General features: G+C 43.9%; 1 protein-coding gene across 2 annotated transcripts in view; it reads left to right on the plus strand.

Moving 5' to 3' along the window:
- Positions 1 to 12579: 12579 nt before the first annotated feature.
- Positions 12580 to 20000, plus strand: part of KATNBL1 (katanin regulatory subunit B1 like 1) — a 69181-nt gene continuing 61760 nt past the window's right edge. For both annotated transcript variants that reach the window (XM_010386317.2, XM_030930390.1), the window contains exon 1: positions 12580 to 12720. The gene's annotated coding sequence lies outside the window, so the exon portion shown is untranslated. The remainder of the gene's footprint in view (positions 12721 to 20000) is intronic.

Below are 20000 nucleotides of genomic sequence, written 5' to 3' on the forward strand. Positions count from 1 at the left end.
AAGATTCAAATCCTGGATTTAAATCCTAGCTTGACCTTGAGCGAGTTCCTTAGTAGTTTCTGAGTGTTGAATGTCCCCTGTGTCCCAGGAGCTCGGTGTTCTTTCACTTGCACAGTAACCTTGCGAGGTAAACAGTTTTAACCACATTCTGCACAAAGGCAAGGCGACATTGTGGGCATGGAAAGGGGCATGGGCTCGGTATTCAGATGGCCTACGTTTGTTGTTGTTGTTGTTGTTGTTTGTTTGTTTTGGCTTTGTTTTTTGAGACAGGGTTTCACTCCGTTGCTGAGGCTGTAGTGCCGTGGCGCTATCACGGCTCGCTGCCGCCTCGACTTCCCGGGCTCAAACCATCTTCCCACCTGAGCGTTCCTAGGAGCTAGGACCACAGGCGCGCCACCACGCCCAGTTTTTTTGTTTGTGTGTTGTTTTTGTTTTTTTGCGACAGTTTAGCTGTGTTGCCCAGGCTGCTCTCAAACTCTTGGGTTCAAGTGATTCTCCTGCCTTGGCCTCCCAAAATGTCGAGATTACAGGCATGAGCCACTGCACCCAGCAGATGGCCTCCTTCTGAATCCTGGTTTCACCACTTAAAAATTGTATGACCTTGGACAAGTTAAATCAATTGTGTTTCAGCCTCTTCATGTAAAAGTTGGATAATCTACCCATTTTCAAGGCTTGTGAGATTAGTGCCCACCACATATGTGGTGTTTGGTTTGTTTGTTTGAGACGGAGTTTTGCTCTTGTTGCCCAGGCTGGAGTGCAATGGCATGATCTCAGCTCACTGGAACCTCCGCCTCTAGGGTTCAAGCGATTCTCCTGCGTCAACCTCCCAAGTAGCAAGGATTACAGGCATGCGCCACCACGCCCAGCTAATTTTGTATTTTTAGTAGAGACGGGGTTTCTCCACGTTGGTCAGGCTGGTCTCGAACTCCCGACCTCAGGTGATCCGCCTGCCTGGGCCTCCCAAAGTGCTAGGATATGTGGTGTTTTTAATGATGTGTCACATCATTACCAAATCACACCACTGATGTGTTTTTAATGACGTGTCATTAAATAACATATGTCATTCTTTAAAGTGATTGGGTTTTGTATTGAATTGTATACCTTTTTCATAATTTAGCCTATTATTGGACATTTAAGTTGTTTCCTGTTTTCCCTCCTTTTATAACCAGTGTTGCTGTGAACGTATCTGTATGTTTTATTTCCTAAAGTCATAGTCCTAGAAGTGAAATTGGAATTGCTGGATCAAAGAATATGCATGTTTTTAAAGAATTTTCATTTTAAATGCCCACCAGTAGCCAGGCGTGGTGGCTCACACCTGTCATCCCAGAACTTTGGGAGGCTGAGGCAGGAGGATTGCTTTAGCTCAGGAGTTCAAGACCAGCCTGGGCAACATAGCGAGACCTTGTCTCTGCAAACAACAACAACAAAAATTAAAATGCCCACTAGGAAAAATGACACCATTTACATTTCACAGTGTAAACATTTTTTAATAGAAATGGTACTGTTTTATTTTTTAATTTGTATTTCTTTGACTCCAAGTTATTTGATATGGCTGGAGTTGGGGGGAAGGAGATGCTGTGGGAGGTAAAGTTGAAAAAGGCTTCCTTGGCCAACTAAACAGTTGGGACTCTTGAAGATGATAGTGATGTAGAGAGGCTGAAGATTGCCACCTCCACGTTGTTTTCTGATTTTGAAAACGTGTGTTCATAGCAGACTGCTTAAACAAGGCAGAAATGGAAGTCTTTTGCCTCTCCAGTCCATCGTAAAATGTGTATCTATCTGATTGTAGGAAGACCTAACTATAGATTTTTTGCTCCTTTCTGCATTTTGTCTTTACCATGTTCTCTCTGATGAACCTTATATTCATCTCAAGCTTCTGACCCTACTGGGCATTCCTCTTTGTTGCATTATATTCTGCATAATAGCACTTACCACGTTGCATTTTGTTTGTTAACGTCCCCTGAGCACTTATCTCTACCCCTCTATAGGCTACCCTAAATTCCCGAAGGGCAGAAGCTATATATTACCTTTAGCCTGTTGCCTAGAACATAGAAGGTATGGAATAAATGTTTAGCGAATGTGAGTAAATTAAATTGAAAGTAAACAAACACCAAGATGTGAATGTACTGTAACTACACTTATGCAAAATAAAACATAAAAACGGATATACATTGTATTGGGACAATCATTTTCATGCAATTTTGTCTATTTTTCAAGATAATCTTATTACACTTTTTTTTTTTTTTTTTTTTTTTTTTTTTTTTTTTTTTTGAGAGACAGAGACTCACTCTGTTACCCAGGCTGGAATGCAGTGGCACGATCTCGGCTCACTGCAACCTCCGCCTCCCAGGTTCAAGCAACTTTCCTGTCTCAGCCTCCTGAGTAGTTGGGATTACAGGCGCCCACCACCACGCCCTGCTCATTTTTGTGTTTTTAGTAGAGATGGGGTTTCACCATGTTGGCCAGGCTAGTCTCCAACTCCTGGCCTCAGGTGATCCGCCCACCTCGGCCACCTAAAGTGCTACGATTACAGGCATGAGCCACCACACCCGGCCTTCTTATTACCTTTTTATAAAAAAAAAAATTTTTTTTTTGAGATAGAGTCTTGCTTTGTCGCCAGGGTGGAGTGCAGTGGCGCGATCTCGGCTCACTGCAACCTCCGCCTCCCAGGTTCGAGCAATTCTTCTGCCTCAGCCTCCCAAGCAGCTGGGACTACAGGTGTGTGCCACCACGCCAGGCTAGTCTTTGTATTTTTAGTAGAGACGGGGTGTCACCATATTGGCCAGGCTGATCTCGAACTCCTGACCTCTTGATCCACCTGCCTCAGCCTCCCAAAGTGCTGGGATTAAAGGCGTGAGCCACTGCGCCTGGCCACATTTTAATAATTTTTTTTTTACTTACTACTTTTTTGAGACAGGGTCTCACTGTGTTGCCCAGGCTTGTCTCCAACAACTAGGCTTAAGCAGTCCTCCTGCCTTGGACTCCCAAAGTGCTGGGATTACAGGCATGAGCCTACACCTGGCCCTGCTTTAATAAGTTTTAAATGAACACTTTTGAAAACATTAAGTTAGTCATTTGAATCATATATTCTTTCTATTTAAATACTCCCCTACTTGCTATAAAAGTGTGTAAACTACAACCTAAATTAAAGTTGCTTTAGTCCAGGTGCTGTGGCTCACGCCTGTAATCCCAGCACTTTGGGAGGCTGAGGCGGGTGGATCACGAGGTCAGGAGTTCAAGACCAGCCTGGCCAAGATGGTGAAACCTCATCCCTAGTAAAAATACAAAAAATTAGCTGGGCATGGTGGCAGGCGTCTATAATCCCAACTACTCAGAAGGCTGAGGCAGATAATTGCTTGAACCCAGGAGGCAGAGGTTGCCGCGAGCCAAGATTGTGCCACTGCACTCTAGCCTGGGGGACAGAGCAAGACTCTGTCTCAAAAAAAATAAAATAGGCCGGGCGCGGTGGCTCAAGCCTGTAATCCCAGCACTTTGGGAGGCCGAGATGGGCGGATCACAAGGTCAGGAGATCGAGACCATCCTGGCTAACCCGGTGAAACCCCGTCTCTACTAAAAAATACAAAAAACTAGCCGGGCGAGGTGGCGGGCACCTGTAGTCCCAGCTACTCGGGAGGCTGAGGCAGGAGAATGGTGTAAACCCGGGAGGCGGAGCTTGCAGTGAGCTGAGATCCGGCCACTGCACTCCAGCCTGGGCAACAGAGCGAGACTCTGTCTCAAAAAATAAAAACAAAAATAATAAAATATTAAAATTTTCCTTACTTTGTGCCTTTGAGCAAATATAATTTTAATTAAAGAAAGTATAAAAAGGCAAACACAATTCCATAACTCATATAAGTTACCTTGTTTGACTTTGTAGAATTTGTGCCACCTGCACAGTTGTGTTTTTGTATTTCATCCTTTACCTCTTCCTAAGACCCAAGAAGCTATTTCATGCCATTCGTCTCTGAACAATTGTATTTGGATTGAAACTTAACAAGAAAATTTTCTATTCAAACAACCAGGTTTGCAAGAATGGATCCCTGTTGGTGCGGGACGGGGGTGGTGGAGCTTTTATAGATATGTCTTAAGGTTTTGGCCTATACCATTTCACAATGTCTATATAATAATTCTATTTGGCCATCCTTCCTGGGACAACCAGTTTGCCTAGTGTGCTCTAAAAGCTCCTGAGATTCTTTGCAGCTTCAAAAAAAAAATTGGCTTCCATTGCAAATCCCAGTTATTTTCTTATTTTAACTCTACTATCATTACCTATCATTACCTTCTAAACAAGACCAACTGAAAACCATTTCATTCGTGACACAATTTACTCTGTATCAGTTGTGTGGTCTAAAGAAGAAACTTTTTTTTAATCCATTTTGACTGTTTGCATTTCAAACCCCTTTAGTGAAAAAACATTTTGTGTAAGATCTTACCTTGCTAGTTACTGTTGGGGTACCACATCATTTCTACACAGATTATCTTTTTTTTTTTTCGATTTCTATTTCATGGCTCTGCAGTGTTATGAAATGCCCTTGTCAGCAGCAACATGCACTAGTAGTATGGTAATACCATTCCTCCTTAGCAGTTACCTTTCCTTCATTTCAGGAGGCCTATTGTCCAGTTCACATTTTAACAAGTTCCCATTATAGCAGCTTCCCTCCAGCACTTAGTTAGGAAGTTGGAAGGGCTGCCATTCCCACAGATCTCATTAATGGATAAGAATGACAACCATAGCATGAGTCATAATGATGCATTACTAATGGCCTAACAGGTCTCTCTCCAAGCTTGGTTACTCTGGATTCTTTTTGGTGATTAATTTCAGCTATCCTGAAAGTGGGCTATACTGTCTGTACATCAAGTAACTGAACCACCAGTAAAGGTTCTTTGGGGCATTTTTTCCTATGTGCTAATTTTAAAAGGCTTCAATCAGTTCAGATGTAAAGCATTGTTTTATAACCTGAGTCTTTGTTTTTTTTTTTTTTTCTGAGATGGAGTTTTGCTCTTGTTGCCCAGGCTGGAGTGCAGTGGCAGGATCTTGGCTCACTGCAACCTCCGCCTCCCAGGTTCAAGCCATTCTCCTGCCTCAGCCTCCTGAGTAGCTGGGATTACAGGCATTGCCACATGCCCAGCTGATTTTTTGTATTTTTAGTAGAGACAGGGTTTCACCATGTTGGCCAGGCTGGTCTCGAACTCCTGACCTCAGGTGATCTGCCCACCTCGGCCTCCCAAAGTGCTGGGATTACAGATGTGAGCCACCACACCCGGCCATAACCTGAGTCTTTTAAAGGAGGATTGTTATGGACTGATTGAGTGTATCCTTCCAGAAATCATATGGGATGATCCTAATCCTCTGCGGGATGGTGTTTAGAGATAGAGCCTTTGGGAAGTAATTAGAGTTAAATGAGGTAATGAGGGGGGATGTCTCATGATAGCATTGCCCTTATAAGGCACCCAAGAGCTCTCTGCCAAAGCCAAGGAGCATTACTGCCTGAACTCTGCCTCCCATGAGATCAAGGGGGGGCATTAGATTCCTTAGGAGCTCAAACCCTATTATGAACTGAGCATGCAAGGAGTCTAGGTTGTGTATTCTTTATGTCTTAATGCCTGATGATCTGAGATGAAACAGTTTCATCCTGAAACCACCCTCCCTGCCCAACTCACATAAAATTGGTCCTTGGTGCCAAAAACGTTCGGGACCACTGGTTTAAAGCACCCAGTATTTTGTTATGGCAACCCAAGCAGAATAATACAAGGATGAAATGAAATTCGGAAGAGCTGGAGAACAATAGGTATCTTTTAGTAGTTGAAAGATCAGTAAAGCCCTTCCTGAAAACATGTACATAAATGTAGAGTTGTTTAATTTGTTCATTATGTAAACAGGAATGAACTAAACACTGTCTATTGACTTGCTTTTTTTACTTAATCTATTTTGGATCTCTTCCATGTCTATCATGCAGATCTCCCTTATTCTTTTTCAAGGCTGCAGAATATAGATGTGAGATAATTTAATTAGTTCCAAACTGATAGACATTCAAGTTGTTCCCATTTTCCACTATTACAAAAAATGTTGCTGTGAACATCCTTAGGTACTTGTCAACACATTTCTGTAGGACAGTGATACAATTAGGATGGCTTCCCACAGTTTATACAGTTAAAATGTTGATGGGTTCAAATAGGCTCTCTAAAATGTACTCATTTACAGTTCTAAGGGTTTCCTGATTAAATTATTCCTAGAGTCTTTCAGTGAATTGAGTAATTTCCACCCCAGAATTCATATCCACCCAGAGTCTCAAATCCGATCTTTGGAATTAATGTCTTTGCTGATACATCCGTTAAGATGAGGTCATACTGGACTACAGTGAGTCCTAAATCTGATGACTATAGCATCCTTATATGAAGAGAGGCCACACAGACACATAGGGAAGAAGGCCATGTGATGAATGGAGACAGACTAGAAGGATGCAGCTATAAGCCAAGGAAGCTCGGAAGAGGAGGCAAAGGATTATTTCCTGGAGCCTTCAGAGGGCGCATGGTCCTGTTCCGGAGGCTGGATTTTGGACTTCTAGCCTCGAGAACTGTGAGATAATATACTTCTGTTGGTTTAAGCTATTCAGTTTGTGGTACTTAGTCACAGCAACCCTTAGAAACAAATACCTCTCTTTCTAAAAGAGAGTCCGTTCAGATGTATTAAGGGTTAGCTTAAGGAGAAAATGATAACAATAATAGCGAGTAAAATAATATTGCCATAGTTGCAGAATTAAATCCTAGACTTTAAAACATTTCCAGGCCGGGCGCGGTGGCTCAAGCCTGTAATCCCAGCACTTTGGGAGGCCGAGACGGGCGGATCACGAGGTCAGGAGATCGAGATCATCCTGGCTAACGCAGTGAAACCCCGTCTCTACTAAAAATACAAAAACTAGCTGGGCGAGGTGGCGGGCGCCTGTAGTCCCAGCTACTCGGGAGGCTGAGGTGGGAGAATGGCGCAAACCCGGGAGGCGGAGCTTGCAGTGAGCTGAGATCGGGCCACTGCACTCCAGTCCGGGCGACAGAGCGAGACTCCGCCTCAAAAAAAAAAAAATAAATAAAACATTTCCACAAAAAGTTTTACTTCATTTCCTAATTGCTATGATTGGTTTCTTTAATAAAGTGATTTTTAAAAGTATCTTTGATTTAAAAGCAATACATTTATTATATAAATGAGGAATACAAATAGGCAAAAAAGATGATAACCAACAAATCCTATCATGCCAAAAAAACAAACTTTCATTAGCATTTTGATTTAGATGTTTCCAGACTTTAAAAATTAATATTTAGACTTATTTAATACTGTGTACTGTTTAATAACATGCTATTTCATGAAGAGCCATATTTTTACTTTTTAGAAAAGGCACAGGAAAAAGGATGAGTACATTTTTATTTCAATTTTTAAAAATGTTTCTTATAGCTTTGCCAGATTTTCAGGCCTGTTGCTTTCATCCAGCTCTGACCATGAGGCACCATGCCTAATCCAGCTTCCTCACTCCTCTCCTCCCAGCGTGCTGCTGGAGCCATACCCTATTCCCCAGGACCTGGACTAGTCCTGACACTCTTCTTAGATAAGAATAATTCTTAATAATATTTGTATTCTCCCATTTAAAGGATTAAGCATTCAGATAAGTTTGGAAAACACTGCATGTATCTTTCTTTAAAAATTGTCAATAAATGTTAGGTTTTTAAAGACGGAGAAGTGCTCCAGTAAAGAACTATTTGTTTACTTCAGCAGTTACCAAACTTCTGTGGCCAAGGAAACCACTTTCCTCTTTTTCTCTTCTTCTTTGTTGAACCTGTCAACATCTCTTAGAACTGATGTTCTGAGAACACAGAGCTAAGTTGGGGAAGTCACTCAAGCCAGTTGAGGTTCAGGCTCAATTGTGTTACTGCAAGAGCAGTTCTGCCTTTGTATCTGGCTCCCAGAAGTGTCTTAGTAATCTTTGTAGTGCTCCTATCTCTTGAGGCTAGGGACCTGCTTTGCTCTTTTAAGTCCTCTTCCCAAGGACTTTCTGCTTCTGATGATTGTTGCCCTGGCTAACTGCTAGCGCATTTCATTTCCTGACTGCCTGCTCCCCAGGAACTTCTCTGTACTTCACCTGTTACGGGGTCCCAGTTGTACTGAACACCTCCCCGCCCCCCACCACCTCCACCAGCAACTGCATACATAATTGGATTTGTTTTGCATATGATCAGACTTTTCAGGTACCCTGTTATGTTTACCAGGCCATCAGCATCACAGTGAGCCTGTTCCTTGCCTCCTGACCCCACCCCCAACGTTGACACTTCACCCCCACCCGCACCCTGACCCCCAGGTAGTCTAATTCCAGGACTTTCCTTTTCCAAGGCAGCAGTCAACCGTACTGTGTTCTTATCTATCTTGGAAAAATCACTAAACGGGTTAATTAGGGGTATGGGGTGTTTTTCAGAGAGAGACACAATCACTGCTCCAGGCATTGTTGTATATGTTGTATATAGGTTATACCATTTCCCATCAGCCCGTGAGAGGAGAGTGTTATTATCCCCATTGCACATTAAGGTAAAAACCGGTGTAGAAAGGGCCCAAAGGCAGCAATCTAGGCTTTAGATAGAGATGAGCCTTGCTCCAAGGCTAGTCTAACGTGCTGCCCCCACCACGTTCCACCTGGTGACAGTATAGCTAATTGCAGGAAATGTGCTTGCTGGAGGAGAGAGATGGTTTCTTGAGATTCAGATTTGAAAGTCTATAAATATCAAACATTATCATAGTCATAAATGTTTCTGGGTCACCTGCTTCTCAGTTGTTGAGTTATAATAGAGGGCCGTAGATGTATCAGAAACAAGCTATCTTAAAAATAGGATCCCCTATCACTCAGCACCTCCCTACCACCCACCCTTCACCCCCAAAAAAACACTACCAGGGGTTTCGTTTTGTTTTGTTTGGGGGAGGGGATTGCTTACTGCTTCTGCCACCAAGCAGGGCATCAGTATATGGTGGTGTTTGAAACAATCATGAATCTTGTAAACTGGGAGTGAGACGTATTCATTTCCACTGCTACTGCCTTATCTGAAATGTTTCCTACTGCCATTACTTCCTTCCACAGCCTGCAAAGGAAGGTAGGGAAGGGAGGAGCAGAAAAAAAGGGACTGACTTCTCACTTTGACTGCCAAAGTCACCTGCCTAGAATTTTCCAAAGGTGCTGAGGCTGCAGTGTGGAATGGATGAGCTGTTGCTGTCTTTTAGGTCCCTTCAGGCATTGTCCTCTGTCAGGATCAGTATCGGTCTCAGTCGATGAGAATGACATACAACGCAGTAAATGATACGGCTCCTAGGACCCTGGACTGAACTACACTTTTATACCTAATGTTCTTGCCATCAGTCTTTCCTCCCTACTCCTAGCCATCCAGCGTCCTGGTGACAAATCAACCCTTCTTCTTCTTTTTCTTCTTCTTCTTGTTTTTGTTTGTTTGTTTGTTTGTTTTTAAGAGAATGTTTTTAAGAGACAGGGTCTCACTCTCTTGCTGGAGTACAGTGGCATAATCATAGCTTACTATAATCTTGAGCTCCTTGGCTCAAGTGATCCTCCCACCTCAGCCTCCCGAGTAGGTAGGACTACAGATAATGTGCCACCATGCCCGACTATTTTTTAAATTTTTTTGTAGAGATGAGGTGTTGCAGTGTTGCCCAGGCTGGTCTCAAACTCCTGGCCTTAAGTGATCCTTTCACCTTGGCCTCCCAAACAGATCAATCCTTCTAAAGAACTGACTTAGTCATTCCCCTGCTCAACTGTCTTTGCTGTCTCCTTGCACCTCAAACACTTTGCTTGATAATTCCAGGGCTTCGCAACCTATCAGGTACCTTACATACCTTTTCAATCTTCACTCTCGTGACTCTTCCACGCGCTTTTCCCTCCACTCAAATCAGAATAGACTGCAGTACTACAACTTACTTTGCATTTCCCCCTCTCTGTCTGGAACACCCTGTCTGTCAAAATCCTCTCCAGCTCATCAGGCCCAGCTCCACCATCCCTCCCCTGGTTGCCATCAAGCAGTGTACACAGGACTGCATGGCAGCTCTTGTCTCGTGTGGGTCACTCTACACACTGTCCTTGAATGATTCTGCACCCCATAGAGAGGGGGATGTGAGGCTGGAAGGCTAGCTTAGCTGCCTGTTCTCTCGGAAGGAATGAAGGAATGGCCAGAGGAGTAGACTCCCTTGGAGACTGCCCACTGCGAAGGCTATCAGTGAACCACCTTTTTGTACACAAGCACTGATGTAGGGATTTTTTAAATGTATGGGCTGTACCTTTTTTTAGTAAGAATTCAAAATTTATTGAGCCCCAAAGGGGAAAAATTCAACTTTATTGATAGCAAAAGTATCAATGAAGAAAGTTGCCTTGCGTTTTCATCACTAAAATGACGGTATTTGTATATATTCCAAAAGTAGCAATGCAAAGGCAGTTTTCCTTATTTTTCTGTGAAATTATGAGAGGTGGGGGGCCTGGGCTGCCCATCACTGATAGAAACTTTATAACTTGGCTCTGGAGATTAACCTGCCTGAGATCCTGTGCCCTAACAAGCTCCAGGAATGAGAATATCAAGGTTCTTCTCTGGCCTCCAGCAGCTGGAGGCCTTGCACTAGCTGAGATTCTTCTGTGTTAACACAGCAGATTCCCTGAGTTCCAGGACGCCATTACTTGTCTTACCTCTTCATTTAGCCTCCCTCGAGGATGAGGATCTTCTAGTACGCTCTTTTTATCTATTCTTCTGACGAGAGGCCAGCACAGTGCCTTCTGCATAGCGGGTCATCAAGAAATTCCTGTTTATGATGATGAAGAAACGACTTGAGAGAAAGTGACTTCACCCATGTGTGTTGAATTTTTATTTTCTTTAAAACAACACACCTACTTAATGGAAGTCATATTCAGGAAATATTCTTCATTGTACATCCATGGAACCTAGGGCTCCAGCTTCCTTTACTCACCTAGCTGGACTCTCTCGACAGTACCACCTGTTAACAGATGTGGCCCCACACATAGGCATGTATGTGCCTGCTTATGCTTTTGGTACAATCGAGAAGCTCTGAAAGGTGTTGCTTATGCAAAATATCCTCAAACTATTTTCCCACTGCCCTAAAGTCCTGCCTCAATTTTCACCATTTTTTTTTTTTTTTTTAGGTAAGGGCTCTGTTACTAGGGAGGAAAAATACATAAAGTTTTAACAACCTGATGACATCTTAGTTCTGATCAGTTTATCTGACAGGCCTCCCATTGCTCGGAACTCCCACGGCATTTAGGAGATACCTTTTATCACGGCAGTGTATAGGAATGATCTCTTTTCCTGTTTTTCCAAGCCATTGTAAGCTGCTTCGGGCGATTTCCAGCACCAGGCACAATTTGCCTGGCACACGGCGGGCCTTCAAAAAGATTGTTAAACCAAACTTAAGCAGCCTGCTCCCTAGGCAAGCCTTGTAGGGTTCCAAATGAGTGCCTGAAAAAGCAAGCCAAGGATGTAGTCTTGTGGTGAGGAAGTGTTCCATCAAATGCGCTGCTTGACTGGTTTCTGCAAGGGGCGAGAGAACTACCATAGACAAACTTGCTCCTGTCACAGCTTGGCTAACCTTGACCAGTGGCTTATCTATGAAGGTGAGCAGCCTGGTTCTAATGAAGAGAATTGCCGTCAGTAATTAAAAGTTCATCATCTACAGACCCAACCCTAACCTCATAATCTAGGGTTCCCCATCCCAACAAGACCAAACCGGCTTCCTGAGGACAGGTTCTGCATCATGTACATTTCTTGTATTCTTAAGAGTCGAGCACAAAGTTTGGCACATAATAAGAACTAAAAAAATGATGACTAACAAATATGTAGTGCTTACCAAATGCCGGGCACTCCTCTAAGCATTTTATATATATTAATTAATTTAATCCTCACAACACTAAGAGGCAGATACTATTGTTATTATCCCCATTGTACAGAAGGGGAAAGCAGAGCACCTAAGAGTTTTTGTGGCTTGCTCAAGATCACACAGTTACACAATCCATGCTTTTAGAAACTATGCCTTATTATAAACTATGTTTATTAGTATCATTTTTATTTTTATAGAGACGGGGGCAGAGGTGGGGGATGCGGAGGAGTTGCCCCATGTCGTCCAGGCTGGTCTTGAATTCCTGGGCTCAAGTGAACCTCTTGCTTCGGCCTCCCAAAGTGCTGGGATTACAAGTGTAAGCCACTGTGCCAGACCCTTAGTGTATTTAAATAGATGTGAATGAATAAATTTCTCCCGGAACCATAACTTTATAGGAAATTGTTTGCACCTCGTGGTACACCACTAAGGCACGGTCTCCCACATTAGGTTGTCCCTAGCGCAGGGTCGGTCATTCGTTGACCTTTACCCACCCTCAGTTCCTATCGCAGTATTACTTCTCGCGCCATAGCAAGCCTGCCGTGCGTAGCTCTGGCCACCAGGGGGAGCTGTGGCCACACGTCCTTTTCCCCTCCGGCGCTTCGCGATCCCCAGAGGGGCGGAGCCAACGTTGGGCGGAGCCCGCGAGACGCCCACAGCGCAAGCTATCCCGGCGGGCCGCGCGCGCGGCCGCGTTTGAATGGCCCTGAGTGGGACTCGGCCCAGAAGCCGAAGGACGCTCTAGGCTGCGGGGCGCGGATCGTCAGCGCCGAGCCTGGGCTAAGGCGCCGCGGTACCATGAGGCGCCGGTAAGTGACTGCCGAGCTGGTGCGAGCCCCGCGCCCGCAGCTGCCTTGCCCTGGCAGGGCTTCTCCAGCCGGATTTGGCCGCGCCCTGGGCCCACCTGCAGGCCCCGCGGCGGCCTCAGCTCGGCCGGGCTCGCGGCAGCGCTGCGGGGTCGCGGGCCGGGGTGGCGAGGGCGGGGCTGAGCCCCTCTGCTGGCCGCGGCGGGGAGGGTCTGGCGGCGGGCGCTGGGGGGCTCCGGGGGTCTGGGCCGGGAGAGGCGTGGACGGAACCTGTTGTCACTTACTTATCTTCGGGTGGAGTCGACAGCTGCACCCGGGTAAGGGGAAGGACAGAAGGAGTGTGGGGCGAGCTGTTTTGAGGACAGGTTTTCCGCAGAGCGCCTAGGCCGGGCCCAGGCATTTCCTTATTTTCCGACGGGTCCTCGGATTCCTGACAGATGAGCTTTTGTTTCGCAGGACAAAAACTTGACGTTATGCATAAGAATTGTCGGTTGCAACTTTAAAAACCTTATTGTATTTTCTGAAAAGTTGGTCTGTAACAGTATCTAGGCTTTTACTACGCTCTTAAATTGCTTAAGTATGGAGATAACAAAGAGTTTTTTTTTTGGTGGCTTTTAAAGTTTCTTGAAAACAGAGGTACCTATGTCAGTTTCTTTGCTGATTAAAAAAGAATTATAAGAGAAATTAGTTCTGTAATAATCATCAGTTCGGCACTCGCGAGAATTTTTAGAAACTAGTCCACCTAATAGCTTAAATCTGCTGGTTTTTTGGAGTTTGTTTGGATAGCCAGCTTCAGACTTGAATTGAAACATCATCCATTGAGGCTTTTACTTGGCCAATAACTAATATTAGCCACTAATAATATTAGCCAGTGTGATAATAAGGATGGACAATATTTATTTTGTGCTTTCTATGCCCTAGGCGTAGTAAGAGCTTTGCTTTGGGACAGATACTGATCCCCATTTTGACAGTGAAGAAACTGAGGCACAGGGAATTTTAGTATTGTCACTTGTACCGTGCGGGGTTACATAGCTAATATAATTAACACCCAAGCAGGCTGGCTCCACGCTTTTAACTCTGCTGCGCTACTACTTCCTTTATCTGTAGCTCTTTTTAGTTTACAAAGCCCTTTCATTTCATTTACTTCAACTTCGGAGACCTGAGTGTGCTTTTGTGTACACATACATTCATTCACACACCATTCATTCAAGTTTTCTGCTCTTGATGATTATACTTAAGGTTTGTGTCTGAACAAAAAATCCATTGACTATTTTAAGATAAATGGAGTTCATAAGCTTTATGTGTGTGTTATAATTTATATTTTGAATTCCTTTATGTCCTTTCCTGAAAGTTTTGAAAGTGTTAGTCTTAGCAAATTATGTATTACTTTAAAATAAAAAATTATATGTTAAGTGTTTTCATCCCTAAAACTTATTGAGTGGTTATTCTGTACTTGAAATAGTTACACTTAAACTAATATCTCCTTGACAAGGAATAAAGTTCAAAAGCAAAATCACTTGGTAAGAAATCAGCAGTTTACACTTATTTATAGCAGAGCCTTTAAATGTTCATCAGTTACAAAGCTTTTGATTGCCTGTATGCCCAACAGGGTGGTAGACCCAGTTGGCTATACAAAAGAAATGTGCCACAAGAATGACACTATGGACTTTGGGGACTTGGTAGAGAGTGGGAGGGAGATGAGGGATAAAAGACTACACATTAGTTACAGCGTTCACTGCTCAGGTAATGGGCGCACCAGAATCTCAGAAATCACCACTGAAGAACTGACCCATGTAACCAAACACCACCTGTTCCCCAAAAACCCGTTGAAATAAAAAATAATAAAACTTAATAAAATAAGAAATGTGCCAGGGCAACCAACCTTAGGGAGATTAATCTAGTTTGGATTATGAGATTAAAAACAAAAAATATGTATGACACTCTTCATTAGTACAGTGGATGAATGCAGAACTGAACTGGGTAAAGCTTCTGCAAAGAACCAACAATTGGAAGATTTATGTAGGGCACTGAATAGAAGGGTGGATGGTGGGACTAGGCACAGTTGGTAATCCAGGCACTTTGGGAGGCCAAGACAGGAGGATCCCTGGAAGCCAGGAGTTCAAGAGCAACCTAGGCAACATAGCGAGACCACATCTCTACAGAGAATTTAAAATATTTTGCCAGGCATGGAGGCACGTGCCTGTAGTCCCAGCTACTTGGGAGGCTGGGGTGGGAGGATCGCCTAAGCCCATGAGGTCAAGGCCACAGTGAGCCGAGATTGCACCACTGCACTTCAATGCAGCAACAGACCAAGACCCTGTTTGTAAATATACAGTAAATAAGGGTGGATGGGCCGGGCACGGTGGCTTATGCCTGTAATCCCAGCACTTTGGGAGGCCGAGGCGGGCAGATCACTTGAGGTCAGGCGTTCAAGACCAGCCTGCACAGATCACTTGAGGTCAGGAGTTAAAGACCAGCCTGGCCACCATGGCAAAACCTCATCTCTACTAAAAATAAAAAATTAGCTGGGCGTGGTGGCACGTACTTGTAATCCCGTTACTCAGGTGGCTGAGGCATGAGAATCGCTTGAAACTGGGAGGTAGAGGTTGCAGTGAGCCAAGATCGTGCCACTGCACTCCAGCCTGGGTGACAGAGCGAGACTCCGTCTCAAAAAAAAAAAAGGGGGGGGTGGATGGGGAATTTTAGTGAGGAAACACTATATTCAAAGACTTGCCAATGAAAATGATTTTTCTGTTTTTTGTTTTGTTTTGTTTTGACGCAGAGTCTCGCTCTGTTGCCCAGGCTGGAGTGCAGTGGAGTGCTCTCAGCTCACTGCAACCTCTGCCTCCCAGGTTCAGGCGATTCTGCTGCCTCAGCCTCCCGAGTAGCTGGGACTACAGGTGTGCACCACCACGCCCAGCTAATTTTTGTATTTTTAGTAGAGGCGGGGTTTGGCCATGTTGGCCAGGCTGGTCTCGAACTCCTGACCTCAGGTGATCTGCCCATCTCAGCCTCCCAAAGTGCTGGGATGACAGACGTGAGCTACCGTGCCCAGCCTGTTAATATTTTAATGTGATGATTTCTTTCAAGTCTTTTTTTATGCTGATAACTATTTTTCTTTTTATAAAACTGGGATTTTGCCTTTTTCTCTCTGTGAGATTTGTTTTTCACGCAGCACATCATGCATGTGCTCCATTCTTTTTTTTTTTCTTTGAAACGGAGTCTTGCTCTTTCGCCAGGCTGGAGTGCAGTGGCCGGATCTCAGCTCACTGCAAGCTCCGCCTCCCGGGTTCCCGCCATTCTCCTGCCTCAGCCTCCGGAGTAGCTGGGACTACAGGCGTGTGCCACCATGCCCAGCTAATTTTTGTGTTTTTAGTACAGACGGGGTTTCACCATGTTGGGCAGGATGGTCTCAATCTCTTGACCTTGTGATCTGCCTGCCTTGGCCTCCCAAAGTGCTGGGATTACAGGCGTGAGGCACCGTGCCGGCCAAAAAAATTTTTTTTTTTTTTTAATTTGCTTTCTTTCCACAGATACTGAGAAAAATGCTCTTTTTAATGATCATAGTATTTTTTGTGTGTGTTCTTTTGAAACTGGGAATTTTGCTTTGTATCCCAAAGAGACATTTTGAAGGGAGAAATATTGGAACATAGTTGATTATAGAAAAAAATGGAGGTGAAAGTCTATGGCATCTCCAAGGTTTTTTATCTGGGAGGCTAAAGAATGGTGGAACCACTGAATTAAGTTGGGATTCTCATTATTTTCTTTGTTAACTGCCATTCACAGAGACACATAAGGAGATTTTAATGAAGATTTCAATGACGATTCTTGATGTCACATTCTTCCTAAAACTCCTAAAATTAATTTTCCTTGATTTTATTCTTTCTTATTTTAATTTTTTTTTTTTTGAGGCGGGGTCTTGCGCTGTTGCCCAGGCTGGAGTGTAGTGGCGTGATCTTGGCTCACTGCAAGCCTCTGCTTCCCAGGTTCAAGCAGTTCTCCTGCCTCAGCCTCCCAAGTAGCTGGGATTACAGGAGCGCACCACCATGCCTGGCTAATTTTTATATTTTTAGTAGAGACAGGGTTTCACCATGTTAGCCAGGCTGGTCTTGAACTCCTGACCTCAGGTGATCCTTCCACCTCGGCCTCCCAAAGTCCTGGGATTACAGGCGTGAGTCATCACACCTGGCCTCAATTCTTTCTTAGCAAGCCTTCCCCTTTCCCTTTTTTTGGAAATATTTTTCAAAATATTTTTTTCTATTAGAATACTAAATAAGGCTTAAATTTGGTCATGAGTCTTCACTTTGAGAGATTAGACTAGTTTTGATTTGTTTAAATGTATAGATTGCTACCGGTTTTTTTTGTTGTTTGGTTTTTTTGAGATGGAGTTTTGCTCTTGTTACACAGGCTAGAGTGCAATGGCGTGATCTTGGTCCACTGCAACCTCCGCCTCCCGCATTCAAGCGATTCTCCTGCCTCAACCTCCCGAGTAGCGGGGTTTACAGGCATGTGCCGTCACACCCAGCTAATTTTGTATTTTCAGTAGAGACGGGTTTCACCATGTTGGTCAGGTTGGTCTTGAACTCCTGACCTCAGGTAATCTGCCCACCTTGGCCTTCCAAAGTGCTGGGATTACAGGCATGAGCCACCACTCCAGATTGCTACAGTTTTACAAGCAAGAGGTGAGTAGAACTCCTTTATCAAGGGAGTAGGAATTATCTTTAAAAATTCTTGTCCAGGTCAGGCACAGTGGCTCACACCTGTAATCCCAGCACTTTGGGAGGCCAACGGTAAGAGGAAAGCTTGAGCCCAGAAGTTTGACCAGCCTGGGCAATATAGCAAGACCCCATCTCTACAAAAATTTTAAAATTAGGGCCGGTGGTTCATGTCTATAATCCTAGCACTTTGGGAGGCCAAGGCGGGCAGATCACGGGTCAGGAGATTGAGACCATCATGGCTAACATGATGAAACCCCGTCTGTACTTAAAATAAAAAAAATTAGCTGGACGTGGTGGCACGTGCCTGTAGTCCCAGCTACTGGGGAGGCTGAGGCAGGAGAGTCGCTTGAACCCGGGAGGTGGAGGTTGCAGTGAGCAGAAATCGCACCGCTGCCCTCCAGCCTGGGCGACAGAGCGAAATATGTCTGAAGAATAAAATAAAATTAGGCCGTTGTAGTGGCATGTGCCTGTAGTCCCAGCTCTTTGGGAGGCTGAGGTGGGAGGATTCCTTGAGTCCAGAAGTTGGAGGCTGCAGTGAGCCATGATCATGTCACTGCACTCCAGCCTGGGTGACAAAGCAAGACCTTGTCTCAGGAAAAAAAAAAAAGTATTGTAACAAGATGCATCATAACATTACACCTGCCAATGTTATATTGATGTTTTATCAACCATTATACTTGTTGATCTATGTTAGTTAATTTGGTGCTTTCTGGAAAATGTATTTAGGAGTATAATGTTTTTTAATTAAGCACCTTAAACCTAATACAAATGGTCCTTTTACTGGGAGCATACACTTTTTAAATTGGAAGGGTGTAATTTGACTTTTCTTTGCCAGGTTCAGATGTTGTGTTTACTCTTTCTTGCTCATCTAAGTATTTTTTTCACTACCAGCTTAATACCCCTTAACTTTGGAGACTTCTGCATTGTATTTACCATTCTTGTTCTTGCGGCATCATGAGGGTAGAAATGAGAGAAAAGGTATTCTGAAAGGACTCCCTTTTTGGCTTCCTGTAACCACGTCTCTTTCCTTCAGTTTTATATACTGTCTGAAATTCTTTTTGCCTTGAGCAAGTCACCCAGAAGCCTACCACCTATGCATGAGTCATGAGGTGCTCATTCTAGCATCTCCTCTGCTCACTAGCACACTCTTAAGATGCACAGCTTGGTGTTACTGTGGGAAAGGCACTATTACTGTAAGTCACAACACTAAGCCTATTAGTAACTAAGTGTTCTTGGGCAAGTCATTTAATATCATCTGAAATTATCTCCAAAGTCCTTTACAACTCTGAGAATCTGTAAAATAGTTACTTTTGGAGGGAGTTCTTTGGGGAGGAGGGAGACCTGTGGGGAAGAGGCCTTTGGATAGTCTTTTATATCTTACTGTGATTAATCATAGATTATTTCTTCTAAAGGCATTTTTAAAAGCTACTTATATGATAGGGTTGAGGAAGAAATCTTAGGATGGAATTTAAAGGCCGATAGAATATAAGCTTCAGTACAGCAGGGATTTTTGTTTTGTCCACTGATGTTTCCCTAGTGCGTAGAACAGTAATTAGTCTGTAACATGTACTTAATATTTGTGGAACGGGTAAAGAAATGAAGGAATGGGTTGCTGGGGAAAGACGAAGTTTGTTGAAGTACTGCGCAGATGCTCCAAGTATCTTGAAGGAATTAAAAATACAAACCAACCAGAGTACAACCCATAATTCCTACAATATGAAAATACCTCCCAGCAGTAGCAAAGCGTCTGTTGTTCACTTAATTGCCTTTCAGAACTATTAAGCGATTACTGCCCTGGCTGCCCCTCTTCCTCACAGAGTAAGATTTTGACCATCACCACATACTTAAGTGCCAGCTTGACATTTCAGTATGCATTTTACTCTTACTTTCAAAAACCTATGTCCTTACCATTCCCTGTGCCACTTAATATAATCAATAACAGTACATTTACTGTTGTAGCAAAAATGAATTATATATATTGATTAAAATTTGGCCTTTCATCCATGGAGGATTCATGGCACAGCAGTTAAAAACTGGCAGTCTTCAGGCGCAGTGGCTCATGCCTGTAATCCCAGCACTTTAGGAGGCTGAGGTGGGCGGATCACAAGGTGGAGAGAACGAGACCATCCTGGCCAACATGGTGAAACCCTGTCTCTACTAAAATACAAAAAATTAGTTGGGCGTGGTGGCGGCGCCTGTAGTCCCAGCTACTCAGGAGGCTGAGGCAGGGGAATCACTTGAACCCGGGAGGCGGAGCTTGCAGTGAGCCGAGATTGCGCCACTGCACTCCAGCCTGGCAACAGAGCGAGACTCCGTCTTAAAAAAAAACAAAACTGTCCCTCTTCACCTTCCTGTTCCACAACTGCCATATAAATAATCGTCAAGAATAGTTTTTTCACATGTAATTCACATACAGAATTTCTCAGTAAGTCTATTTTGTCTATAAGATAAAGTCCAAATTCCTGACCTAGCATTCAGCAACTTCTGCATTTTAGCCAACCTACCTTTCTATTCTTTTCCCTTAGAGTGGCCTGGACTCAATAATTACTTAATTATTGAATAGTT

Source organism: Rhinopithecus roxellana, chromosome 5, assembly GCF_007565055.1.
Source record: "Rhinopithecus roxellana isolate Shanxi Qingling chromosome 5, ASM756505v1, whole genome shotgun sequence".
Taxonomy (NCBI): Eukaryota; Metazoa; Chordata; class Mammalia; order Primates; family Cercopithecidae; genus Rhinopithecus; species Rhinopithecus roxellana.